The sequence below is a fragment of the Brachyistius frenatus genome, unplaced genomic scaffold, assembly GCF_029030835.1.
Source record: "Brachyistius frenatus isolate BFR_SWC_R1_liver_20210118 unplaced genomic scaffold, ASM2903083v1 Contig_176, whole genome shotgun sequence".
NCBI classification, from domain to species: domain Eukaryota; kingdom Metazoa; phylum Chordata; class Actinopteri; family Embiotocidae; genus Brachyistius; species Brachyistius frenatus.
Genome location: NW_027210775.1, coordinates 124,469 through 137,017, shown reverse-complemented (window position 1 = coordinate 137,017; position 12,549 = coordinate 124,469). Strand labels below are relative to the sequence as shown.

At 42.6% G+C, this 12,549-nt stretch overlaps 1 protein-coding gene across 1 annotated transcript in view; it reads left to right on the top strand.

Moving 5' to 3' along the window:
* Positions 1-12,549, top strand: part of tmem104 (transmembrane protein 104) — a 42,280-nt gene that overhangs the window by 13,888 nt on the left and 15,843 nt on the right. The gene's annotated exons all lie outside the window — the stretch shown is intronic.

Below are 12,549 nucleotides of genomic sequence, written 5' to 3'. Positions count from 1 at the left end.
CCTTGCTTATATTGTAATAGAATGAGCGGACCTCAAAAAAATAATTTGCCAGTAAATGAACTTTTCTCTTCCTTTATCTCCCTGTGGAGCCTTTTTACTGCAAATTAAAATAATGCTGATGTGTCATCTCCGGTCAGTTTGTTTACACTTGCAGTTTTCCAGTTTCTTCGTGTCCTGTCGGGGAAATAAATATGATTTACCCAGAAATCTCTCTTTTCGTCCCGCTTGACCTTTTCCTTAAATTCCTTTTGAGAATTGACTGAGCTGTGATGAAACATTCGGAAAGTCCTGTTGGCATCCTGTGGTGTGTGTGTGTGTGTGTGTGTGTGTGTGTGTGTGTGTGTGTGTGTGTGTGTGTGCTCTCTCACAGGGGGTCATAGCTTCTGGCCCACAGAAGCCGGCCGGCCACCGAATGATGAGTCTAAATAATTGACTGTTTCTCATTACTCATTAGCTGGTCTGCACCCTGTGGAGAGAAGCGTCCACTCATCCCACCCAGCCGGCATCCTTCCCGCTCTCCTTTTGTATTCGCGGTGTTTCGTTCTGAGCTGCAGAGTTTCGAGGTGCCCTTCCTCCGGTAGTTTTAGTAACCGACCGTTTCCACTCGGGTCCTCCAGAGGTGCAGAGATTCAGACGGCTCGTCCGGGGGGCGGGGTGGTGGTGGTGGGGGCGGGGGGGGGGGGCACGCTCAAAATGACTAGCTGGGAGATAAACTGGTGTGATATAAAAATCTGACCTTTGTCCCTCTGAAGAAACTTCTCCAGCTCCCTTTTATTTCTTTCTTTCTTTATTTTATTTTCTCCTTCTCGTCCACTCTCATGACTCACAGGGATTTATGAATTATTAGAAGACAAATACGACATCTGGAAATATCAAAACATCTGTGTGCAGAAATAAAATGAGTCGTACTGTGACTTTGATGTTGTTAAAACACATTGGTTGCAAGGACATACTTGTTTTAAACTTTTAATAGTTTTGATTTAGGGCTGGGAAATAAATTTATATTAAGATATTAAACTAGATATTATCTCAGAATTTGGAATATTATATAATGTGGAATAAGTGTCTTTTCCTGGTTTTAAAAGCTGTTAGAGGCTTCTAGAGCTGTCGGGCCAGCATCCCTTTACCGCATTGTACTACGCTGTATTGTAGTCTTGTGTAGTAGACACTAATAAATGCCTGCAGCAGTATAATTTGTCGGCTACCGTGAGAGGGATCACCGGGGGTAACGGAGACATTACCGCCGCCATAACATTTTTAGAGTTTAGAAGATGACGAGAGATTAAAAAGCAGCCTGATTATGGTGTCGCTCTAAAGAGCTTTAATCCCTGTGTGGGTGATTGGTGCTGAGAGAGGACGGACACACACACACACACACACACACACACACACACACACACACACACACACACACACACACACACACACACACACACACACACACACACTTGTTGTATTGATGGACGGAGGCTCTCTGATGCGCGACAAGTTGTCGTCTGCACTCTTACGACTCCACTTCAGGATCACAGTCACAGTGGTCACATCTCCGGCTTCATTTCAGTATATATTTTCATTATAAGCTAATTTGTTATTTATTTTTCTCATTAATTGATATTTCTTTTGTATATAAAACACCAATTGCAAGTTCCCAGAGCCCAATGTGGAGCCTTTTTTTATTTATTTTTTTGGTCCAACAATCCAAAAAATAAAAGGGAAAAGCAGCAAATGAATATTCCGATTTTTTTTTACTTAATAAAATTACTTAAATAATTAGGTGATTATTACATCTGCTCCTGGTTGATTTTCTGTCCGTACGATTATTTAAGCACATAAGCATGTTTTTTTAATCATTATTATTTGGGCATTTTTGTGCCTTTATTTTGAAGTGACACTTAATAGGAAATGAGGGCGAGTATAGGGAAAGACCACGCAGTAAGGGTCCGCCTGGTCCCGGAATCGAACCGGGGACTCCCTGCTTTGGGCAAGTTGTCCAACCCCATCGTGATGTCATCCGTTGGTGATGTCAGGGAAACCTCCAGATTGGCATTTTGGCCGTCGCCATTTTGGTGTTAAAGTGCAATACCACCGAGGGCCATTAGGGGCTGTTTGAGGCTCAAGCTCTTATTCAGCAGTTTGTTTGTTTTTTTGAAGCCAGCCCCTAGTGGCCTTCAGTGGTATTACACTTTAAGACACTGGAAAACGGTGGTGATTGTATATAAAGTCTTTGGTTTGCACTGTAACCATTTGGCCACCGGGTCCAGACCCGATCACCTCGACCCTCATCCATCTTCTCGAGCCATTTTGCCACTCGGGCTTCATGTCATTGTCGGTTATTCGATGGCGGTCAGTTCTTAAATTTTATGTGTGAATCTGTTGAACGGTTCTGGCAGGTCCCCCCCCCCTCCCACACCCCTCTGACGGATGGACCGCAGCACTTGGGGTGCTTTGTTCGCAGTGGACAACAGATTGTGAGTTATTTTTAGGTTCGAGAACAGCTGTTCCTGTGCAGATGACGAGACCGTTCTACCGGCAGCGCCACGGCAACGAGGAAGGATGATGAGGAAAGGAGTGAGACGAGGATTAAGCCCGACACCATCTACGGTTAATTTCTTGAGTTTTGACACCGTTTGTCGTCGTCAGTTTTCCACCTGTTGCTTCTGGTCTCTGCTTTTGTTTTACTGTCGGATCCTTATTTCTCGCTTGATTGAATATCGTGTGCTCTCGGGCACCGCTGTTTGTTTTTAGCCACCACACCTTCGGCTCAGTCCTCCATCATGTGTCAGTCACGTAAAACTCAAGTGTCAGTCGTGACGTTGACGTGCAGCCTAAAGGGAAGTCGGCTTCTGTGTGGCCTCCACGGAGTTGAATTAGCAGAGATCTTCACCGTGTCGTCACACTCGGTGCTCTTCTGCTCTCCGACATGTTAGTACCGTATCAAGCTCTCGGTTTTGATGAAGTCCTCACAAATAGACGGACTAATTACTGCACGATAACGAGGCCTTGAAAGCAGCCCGATTGATATTTCATCGGGCCGGATCTTTGACTTAATCAGTATTGACTTCACACATCGGCAGGATCAGCTGTGGAAACGACGCGATGGCCTTCCTCTTCATCCGAGGCTTCGGAGAGCTCTTACGAAGATCAATTGACTGCGATTTGCCGGCACGCTGATTGATTCTCGCGTTCGTCGCCTGAGTGGACGGCCGAGGGCTCTTTTCTTCTTACAATATTTGTTGGCGCCGGGATGTGTGAAAAGGAGATGACGGGGAGGCCGTTGCGTAACAGCAGCGCTCCGTGTTGATCCTGGTCCTTATGCACAGCTTTGATTGAAAAGATTAAGCGTCTGTGAAACAGTTGGGTCTTTCTGGGGTTTTGTTCGGCTCCAGCAGAGATTCCTCAGACCTCAATTAAACCTCCCTGTCCTTGGTTGTCCCCTGCTCAGTTTTCTTTTTGAATCTCACTGCGGGGGCTTTGTCACAGTGGCTGGCCAGGCAGCGGTGGGCCCGCTCCACCCCGCCGGACGGCAAGCGCAATTTAAATGGCTGATTTATTGTCCTCCCAGTATGTGGAGAAGTGATGGAAAATCAATGCGGTGCATGAGCCCAAAAAAGGCGGATTATGCTTGCGCTGCATTGTTCGATGCCCATCTTCATGCAGATATTTCAATTACACCGCGTGTCCCATTAAACCGCACACTGTTTCACATGTTAGAATAAAGTTAATTTAAAAAGTTGGCGCTAGTCCCTCCCCTAAGAGTTGAGAAGTGACCCGACCCGCCACGTCCCTCAATACGCAGCTGATTGATTAATTAACTGACTAATAAAGATTTATTCCAAGAGGGATTTGAGTGACCTTCGGAGGCCTCCCGCCATCTTTTTACCGCAGTGTTTCACAGAGTTAATGGCACATGTGAAACACCAAGTGTTCCTGTGGAACTGTGCAGCAAAATGAAAAGCAAAGTTACATCTGATACCACATATTGTATAATGTGTGTATATTTACCACTTTCATACCTTGTGCACCTTTGAGTCAAAACCTATTTTATTTATCTCTTTTAAACTGCATGTTTTACAAAAAAAACAATTATTCTCGACCTATCACTCTAACCTATTTAATTTGGTTGTTCTATTTTCAACAGTTAAAAAGGAAGAAGGCATGCTGGGAAATGTTAATTTGAGCCGAAGGGGCCCAAGAAAAATATTTGCACCGGGGCCAATCACAGTTGTCTTCTTTTTTTTTTTTTTTATGGCCACTTCTGGAGATGAATCCGGCGCCCTTGGTTCTGTGCATGGTTTGAGTAATAATCATATATTTTTTGGCTTCGTATTTCTCTTCCAAATACGTTCGTCTAACCCTTCTGATTTGCAGCAAATCAGAGAAATGATGACTAAAACAAAACAAAAAAAAGTGAAATCCAAGTTGTACTGTAAAGTCATATAAAATCAAATTCACCACTTTTAAGCAGCTTGTTTTTGGAGTTTTATGTCCCAAAAAGCAGACGTTTCGAACGGTCACCAAACTCGGATCATCCCAATCACAGAATCGGGATAGTCTTACCGATCTGACTGCAGGTATTCAATATAAGAGCATGTTTGATTTGTACAGTAAGGATGTACATACTGTAGCGGGCCGGAGCTGCAGGGAGATGACACTGCAGATGGTTTAATAGAGATTATCGCAGCAGGAAGACGTGTTTGAGTGGCGATCCACAGGGGGGGTGCGTGGGAGGGGGGGGGGGGTTATCAGAGCGAGTGGATCAGCAGGACGATGCCGGGTGGTGCTTGAATGACTGGTGGAGGCTGGAGATGAGGAGGCAGTTGTCAAGGAGACTCGGAGGTCATGGAGGAATTACTGATGGGCTTTTGGGTTTTCTTTTTTTTCTTCTGAAATCAGCCAGTTATTTCGGGCTGTTTCGTTGCAACCTGTTAAACGGGATGATTCATAATATTCATACTTGATAATGTGCTGTACACTCATGCATCATGCTTTTTTTTTTTTTTTTTTAAATTTTTTTTATCATGTTCAAGGGCAACCTTTGTGTGTGTGTGTGTATAGATGTGTGGCACTGATGAGAAAAATGACAGCATCATTTGCTTCAACCCCACAATGACGTGTTAACATTCAAAGGACATCATTAGCATCGTGACCGCGCTGATAATGTTTTAGAGCTGAAACGTTTTCACCCACAATAAATTCAAGTTTATTGCCCTGTAAATGCAGGTTTCCTGTTCAGTCGTTCGAGATTTGGAGTCTCTACCAACAGACTGTATGTAAAACTGTTTATAGCTTCCAGGTCTGAAAAATTAGGTCTATGCAGAAGAGTCTTGAGGTGCAATAACATCGAGTGCCACTAGAGTTCGGCTCCATAAACTCGCATTCAACTTCTCTCATGAAATACGAAATCAATCCACTTTTTCAACGACTTCTTGTAGTGTTGTTATCTAAAGTCACTCCTTATTAGTTTTCTGGAGGGCTATCTGAAAATAATCTGCAATTAATTAGAAAATAAGCTTCAAAAAGACGTGTTTTTGAGGGGTGTGTCTTTGATTGACAGGCCTGTGGTGCAGTCAGTCAAATCTACATGCTGAGCGCCAGAAGTGGAAAAGCCGGTTATCTGGTACAAGGACGTCTCGGAGTGATGTAATCGTCTCACCTGCTGAAGTCAAATGAATGTGATTTCCTTGAAACAAACAGGAGTTCACGGCCACGTTTAAAATGCAGACAGGTTAACAATAGCCGTCTACTCGGAGACCCGGCGTACAACCTTGAGCTCGTTCCCGTGTGCGTCGGGTCGGACGCTGTAAGACGGCCGCTCGGGCACTTCATCGTCTCTCCGAACTGATTGGCTGGAGCTCCGGAGCGACTCTGTAGGGAGCGTCTGCTTTAAGTGCTGCCCGCTGACCCGTCCAAACCTCCCCTGATATGCAATCATTGTCTTTTTTCAATTATGGTCCACACATATTGCGGATTCACACGAGGCTTTCTTCGCTGATTTGCTCTTTTGCTTCATTTGGGAGGAAAAGTGTCCCGTATCACCTCCTCCTCTTTCTCCGTTTCATTTCCACGGTAGCTGGGAGGTGAAATAGCTATCGTCCTATTAAACAACAGGCAAATTATCGGCCCCCGCCTGCAGATACGTCCCCAGCCCGTCATAAATCTTCCCCGTGGTCTGTAGCTTGTTATTTTTACCTCGCTCGGTTTCCTTTTTGAGGAGCAGAGTTGTGTAGCACAGGTTTCTAATGAGGCCTCGTTCAAAGTCACAGCAGCAAAACGGACACTCGTCTGTTCTGTCTCAACGTTTCTTTCAGAAGGAAAGAACGTTGTCGATACAGGTTTGAGTTATCATTTAAAAAGTTATGGCCCCATTATTAAACACCATAATTATGAATTAGGGACACTCTTTTGAATGATGTCTGATATGCGAGTTGTTAATATTTGTGTAGTGACTCCAGAAAGACACCAGAAGTCTGATTCTACTGAAAGATGCCTTCATGTGTTCATTTACAAAACACTATTTTGGTCCAACACATTTAGCTTTTAGCAGAGCGAGGGAGGACAGGAAGTTCACAGAATGAGGCCAACGGCAAAGTGGCAGGTAGAAGTGACTGAAGAGGCACGATGAAAGGATGATGAATCAGAGGGCGGACGGACAGAAAGAAAGTTTGTGGGTACGAGCTCCCTGTCGGAGGACCTTTCATTGTTATTAAAATCTTAAGTGGAACGTCGCCTCCTTAATCACTACGGATGACCGATGTGTGATTAACTTTTACACAACAGCCGACTAATGACCTGCATGTTGCGACAGTCTTTGGTTGACCGTGATGAGACGTTGTGACCTTTAAACTTTTCTGCATCGTGGCCCCATTGTTGTATTTAAGCGACGCGTTCACAGTTTAAGATGTAATTACCGGTCTTCCTGTACCGATGCAGGAACCACGATCTGTTATCTCTGCCCTGACTTCATCCCTCCTCCTCTTCCTCCTCCTCCTCCTCCTCCTCTTCCTCCTCCACCACCTCTGCTCTTGTCAGAGTTCCCCTCATTACGGTTCTATCTTTAATCGTAGGGGCACGGCTGTCCCCAGGGACTCCTGCTTAATTAACAGTTCAGGCTTCAGAGGCGGCTCGCTTTCACCGGCTTTTAAGGAAGCAAATTTGTAGTCGGTAGTACTTTCTGAAACGAGTTTATTCTCAGGCTGTGTCTACTAGTCCCTTTCATTGTTGATGGATTTCGCAAGAGTTGCGGTTAAAAATCAAGCCTGACCCACTGGTGTTTTTTGTTTTTTTAAGGTTTGATATAAGTAGAATTGTCGCTGTCGAAGCTGCACCTCCTCCATGCCCAGTTGGAAAAGCTCCGTTTGAGTTTGTTTTGCTGGTGAACGAAACATTAGAAAGAGGTTTTTCACAGCAGCACAGATACTGCAGCAAAATATATTCCCTCCTCAGGTGTTAGTTTTGTAAAGTATAAGGTTTGGTATCGTTCAAAATGTTTCCTTTTTAAGAAAAATAAAATAAAATTACGGTACAAATCTTTTGTTCTCATGCAGTTTAGAGGGGGGAGAGCGTAACCCAGGTTGTTTTCTGTAGATATTTCGTGGCAAACGCTCACTGACGCTGTCGAGATTTATTATTTTATAAACGTAGCAAAAGTTATGCATCTTAAAAAAAAATAAAAAACTGTGTGGTGTGGATGCATCAAAGTCGGCGAGGCATTAATAGAAAGTACTGAAGTAAGTCGGTCGATGCCATAAAAGTATCGACGGTGCCTTTTAAAAGTACCTCGTCCAAGTAAAATAGCCCATAAAATCTTTCTCCAAATGTTCTTTATCCGTCGAATAAACACCTGCATCCTTCACTGCAACATCTTTTTCGGGCAATTATTGAAATGGAAAGAATATATGTTATGTGCTGACTTGTTGGGTAACTTTACAAACATAATATGACTGTAATACTTCGGTTCACTGGTACTCCCTGCTGGCCTGACACTCCATCACCAGTCTGGGTCACTGACTTCCTGAAGCCTGCTCCGGTTATCTGTCGGATACAAGACGTGTTCAGAGAGAGGCGGCCTGATTTATTTATATACGGTACACACACACTCGATGGAGGCCAAACGATGACCCAGAGGGGCGAGAGCAGCAGCCAGAGCTGACAGAGATGGTCACATAAGAGATGGATGGAGGGGCTTCTGCTGCCAGCAGATAAGAGCTCTGTTATATTCCCACCCAAAATAAAAACAAACACACACACACACTGATAAATTACCATAACACTGACCTAAATCTATCTTTTGTTAATAATGCTTATAATTAGAATCTTGTAAGTGTACTCGTCAGCCTGAGGAGTGTTTCGGTGTCCCGCAGAGGTTGAACCAATTTGGACCAGCGTTTTCTTTGTTCTACACGCTGAGTCAGCGGATTGTCATCCAAAACTCTCCGCGCCAACTTGTGTCCTTCATGTCGACGCTTTGAAATAACACCCAGACAGAAACTCGTTGGTAAAAAAGTTGCTGCAGACACTGAAGAGAAACAAAATCAGTGAGTTTACAGAAGGAAAAAAAAAAACAACGACATTGGGTCACTGTTTTTTTAAAGATTTAATTTACTCCAGATTTAGGTTTTACTCTTAGTTCTTTTTTCCGTCTCTTCGTCAGTCCTCCAACCGCCAGTTATTTTCATTATTGATTAATCTCTTAAAGGAGCAGACTTCCTTATATCATGAATTTATTTACTCTGACGTGCTGTCAAAGTAAATAAATCAAAAATCATATACCAGAATTTCTGCTTATGCCTTTATCTGGAAGTAGCCTCGCTACGCCTCAGTATGACTTAAAGTTTCAGTCTTTGCTGCGGTCATAGTTATATATCATATATGCCCTTCATCGAAGTACACTCTGTTTTTTTTATTGTTCGTAGTGACTTATCAAACATAATAACATTGAGGTTCATAATATGTTCCATATGTCTTAATTGTCCGTCCACTCTTTATTTATTTATTTGAAGTTAATTATATCTGCGTGATGGAGCTGTTTGCTGGTGATTAATGAAGCTGAACGTCGTCTCTCTTTCATCCTGTCAAACAAAGTTTCCAGGATGGTTTTAACTGCAGAGTGATGCCTCGTGGGCATTGTCTCCGTGCCCCCCCCCCCCCCACACACACACACAAAATCATGTTGGGAGCATCTTTTTCTTCCGTATGTTCATTGAATCAGTTGACTTGTTATTGCTATCATCAGGGTTTGCGTATCTTCTGGGCTTTTATGGCCTATATCTTATTCCATACCACCACGGTCAGGTGACTACCACCCCGCACCCCTCCCACCCACCCCCACCTTCCCAAGTATTTCATCATACATGTCAAAGTCAAGGCAGTGAATTGTCCCATAATGTCCAATACTACATGGAGTCTGTGTATGATGCAGTTGTAGTGGTGTTTTATTTGGTTATGCATCATTAAGATGACATATCGTCTGAAATCGAAATAATCTGTCTTTTTTTTGGGGGTGGAGGGGGTAATGCTTTCATTCCTGTCATGAACACAAAGTATATATATTGTTGAACTATTTAAATGTATCTTAAATATTTTCTCAGCTGATTGATTTCCAAAATCAAATTGGTTCTTTCACACCAGGAATGTGAGCAACGTTTTAATTTCTTGTCAAACTGTCAGACAGTTTAAAAAAATAAAAAAAAAAGTCTTGAGATCTCACGACTCATTCAAGGTCTCAACTCAAGGTCTTAATTAAAATTAAATGATGCATGCGGTTGCAGAGGTCTTAAATCATTGTAGCTGGTGAGGAAGCGGCCCACATCTATTTCAATATGTGCGGAGCATTGCAACTATGCAAATACGTCTTTGCTGTGAAATGCATCTTGTAATTAAAGCTGGCGTTTTAAACAGAAAGATGCATTGTTAGCATATGTCATGCAAAATGTATTTTATTGAGCTGACAACATTTCCATGGCTTTTTATCAAAATTTTTGACATCTGCAAAGGAGATAAATTGGATTTGTTTCAGTAACTTACAGCGTATATAAAACCACACTAATGATTGAGGCGCTCGTCATCTCCCCATGATACCAAGATGAATCGTGTCTGTCTTATGGTTCAAACACTCAGCACATTCATTTCATGAATCTTTGCAGCCATGTTTCAGCAAAAAAAAAAAACCCATCAGAGTTTAGTTTAGAAAACTTGGAATATTAGAAGGAAATGGCTCAAACAGGTGGGGATGTTTGACAAAACCAATGAAACCACTCCTCTCTGGGTTTTCTTATTGTTTTATAATTCAGTGAATTATTTTTTTTGAATGGTGGTGGAAGTGTTTTTTTTTATTGGTCGCCTTCCGAAGGAACGTTGTTTTAAAGGTGCGATATTAATGAACCAGCTCTTCTGGCTGCTTGAACGGTCAATTCTTTTTGGTGTTTTGTGTTGCGGATGTCCGGTTGGTGTAGTTGGTTTTTAGGAACATCCACCTCGGGCGTTCTCAAGTACTTTAAGATTGTATGTCATTTTTTCAAGGAGGAAGATAAAGTGGAAACGTTCTCCGTGCTTGTCGATTTATAAGGCCAAATGCCTTATGTCGCAATGTCAATGAAAGTGGAAAAATAATTCATGGATCCAATCCAAAATGTAGTCTAGTCTTCTTTGGCCCCTGCTACACCTTTCCACCAATTTACATGAAAAGCAAGCCTGTAGTTTTTCCCGTAATGCCGCTGACAAACAGACAAACATACGAAACCGCACCGAAAACACAAGTGATGAACGAGGGAATCGATGGATGGCATATTTGTTTAAAATCTGTTTGGAATAAAGATGAAAATCCCGCACAAATGTTCAGGGAGTTTGGGACTCGTAATCCTTGTTTTCCGTGTTTGATTGATGTGGTGGATTATTGGTGTCCAGGCTGGATCACCGCACGGAACCACCGGGTCACTTATGATTTTCACTGTTGGACTCTCTAACACGAACCCTGCCTGTCCTCTGGGTATTTTACCATCGACCCTATTTTGTGTCAATCAAACTAACTTATCACACAGGTGTCCAAAGCCTCCTGGCTGTAAATTCAGCCGACAGCTCGAGGACATCTGTGCCGCCAGTGTTTAGCTGACCCCACAGAACAGAACAGAAAAAAATGTCAATTTAATTACTTAAATGGGGTGAAAGGTCATGGGTTGGACTTCTGTAGCCCAACTGTGATGGATGAAGAGCAACACGTGGCTCTGGAGAAAACGCTCCCATGTGTGGTGATTAAAGAGGCCGGAGGAAAGGCTCGCCAGCTCCGAATGACGCAACCCGAAGCAAATGAAATTCCCACCGTCGTCGCTGCCGCCGCCGCAACCTCTCAACCAAGCAAATCCAAAAACACACCGGGTCTTTATAGACTCTGAAAATGATTGACAGCTGTAGCCTGGTTTGCCAGTTGGTGTTGGATTTTTACCATTATTGAGATCATTCACCATATCTAAGCCCCATTAATCTCTTTCTTCTGAATTATAACTTTGTTCTGGGAATAACATTGTGTCACTGAGAGTGCATGAAAAGTTCTAGAAACTTTTTATTTTTTTATTTATTTATTTATTTATTTTTTTTACTTTAAAAATCATACATTTATAAAAGAGGTTAGTTCTGCTGAAAGTGAAGCTTTCTTTCTGGACCACCATGCTCAATATTCACTTATGAACGCTCAATCTGTGGTCCACATTGAGTACGTCGGGACCCTAAATTTAGTTCTAGCGACGCCTTGTAAAGGAACCATGGAAATTAGAGGAATTGGTTTAGAAAACAGGTTGTTGGACCCTGTGGCTTTGATTAAAAAGATGGTGTCCACTGAGCATGCCATTAATTCGGGCGGTGGTCTATGGTTGCTGATATCAATGCACCTTAAAGACACAGACACAAAAACAGCCTTTTGTTGGTAGACCTGCAGAGAGACACAGAAAATAGATTTAGAACAAAACTAAAATGGATTTTGGTACTTAAAACCATAAAAACATGTTTTTTATGGAGATGAAGATTGCAAATAAAAGACTGTAAAAGTGTAAAGTATGGGACCTTTATTTATTCCGTATTCAGCAAATGTTGCCCGGAGGTCCTGGATTTTAAATTAAAATAAAAAAATCCATGGTGGATCAAAAATTGTGCTTTATAATTATCATTAAAGTACAATTATAATTTATTGTAACTAGGAGACCTTGTTTTTTTTTTCTTCATTATTTGCTGATGCACCATCGGTCTGCACTCTGGAAGAGAGAGGTGATCCGGTGTTTGTATCCGTCATCGCTGTGGTCACCTTTGCAGTTTCTCATCTCGCTCTCACCGTTTATTGCATTTCACTGAAGTGTGTGATTGCAGGCGGCTGCTGCTCAAAGTGTTGTCTGAGGAGGAGGAGGAAGAGGAGGAAGAGGAAGAAAGCGGAATTGGGGGGCTTCGAGACAAAATTGATTCACGCCACTTTTCTCTCGACACAATTTGTTTTTGTTTATAGGGACATTTATTAAAGTGAGCATGAAACGTAAGCAGTTTCTGTACGTCGGCTTCACAAACACCGAG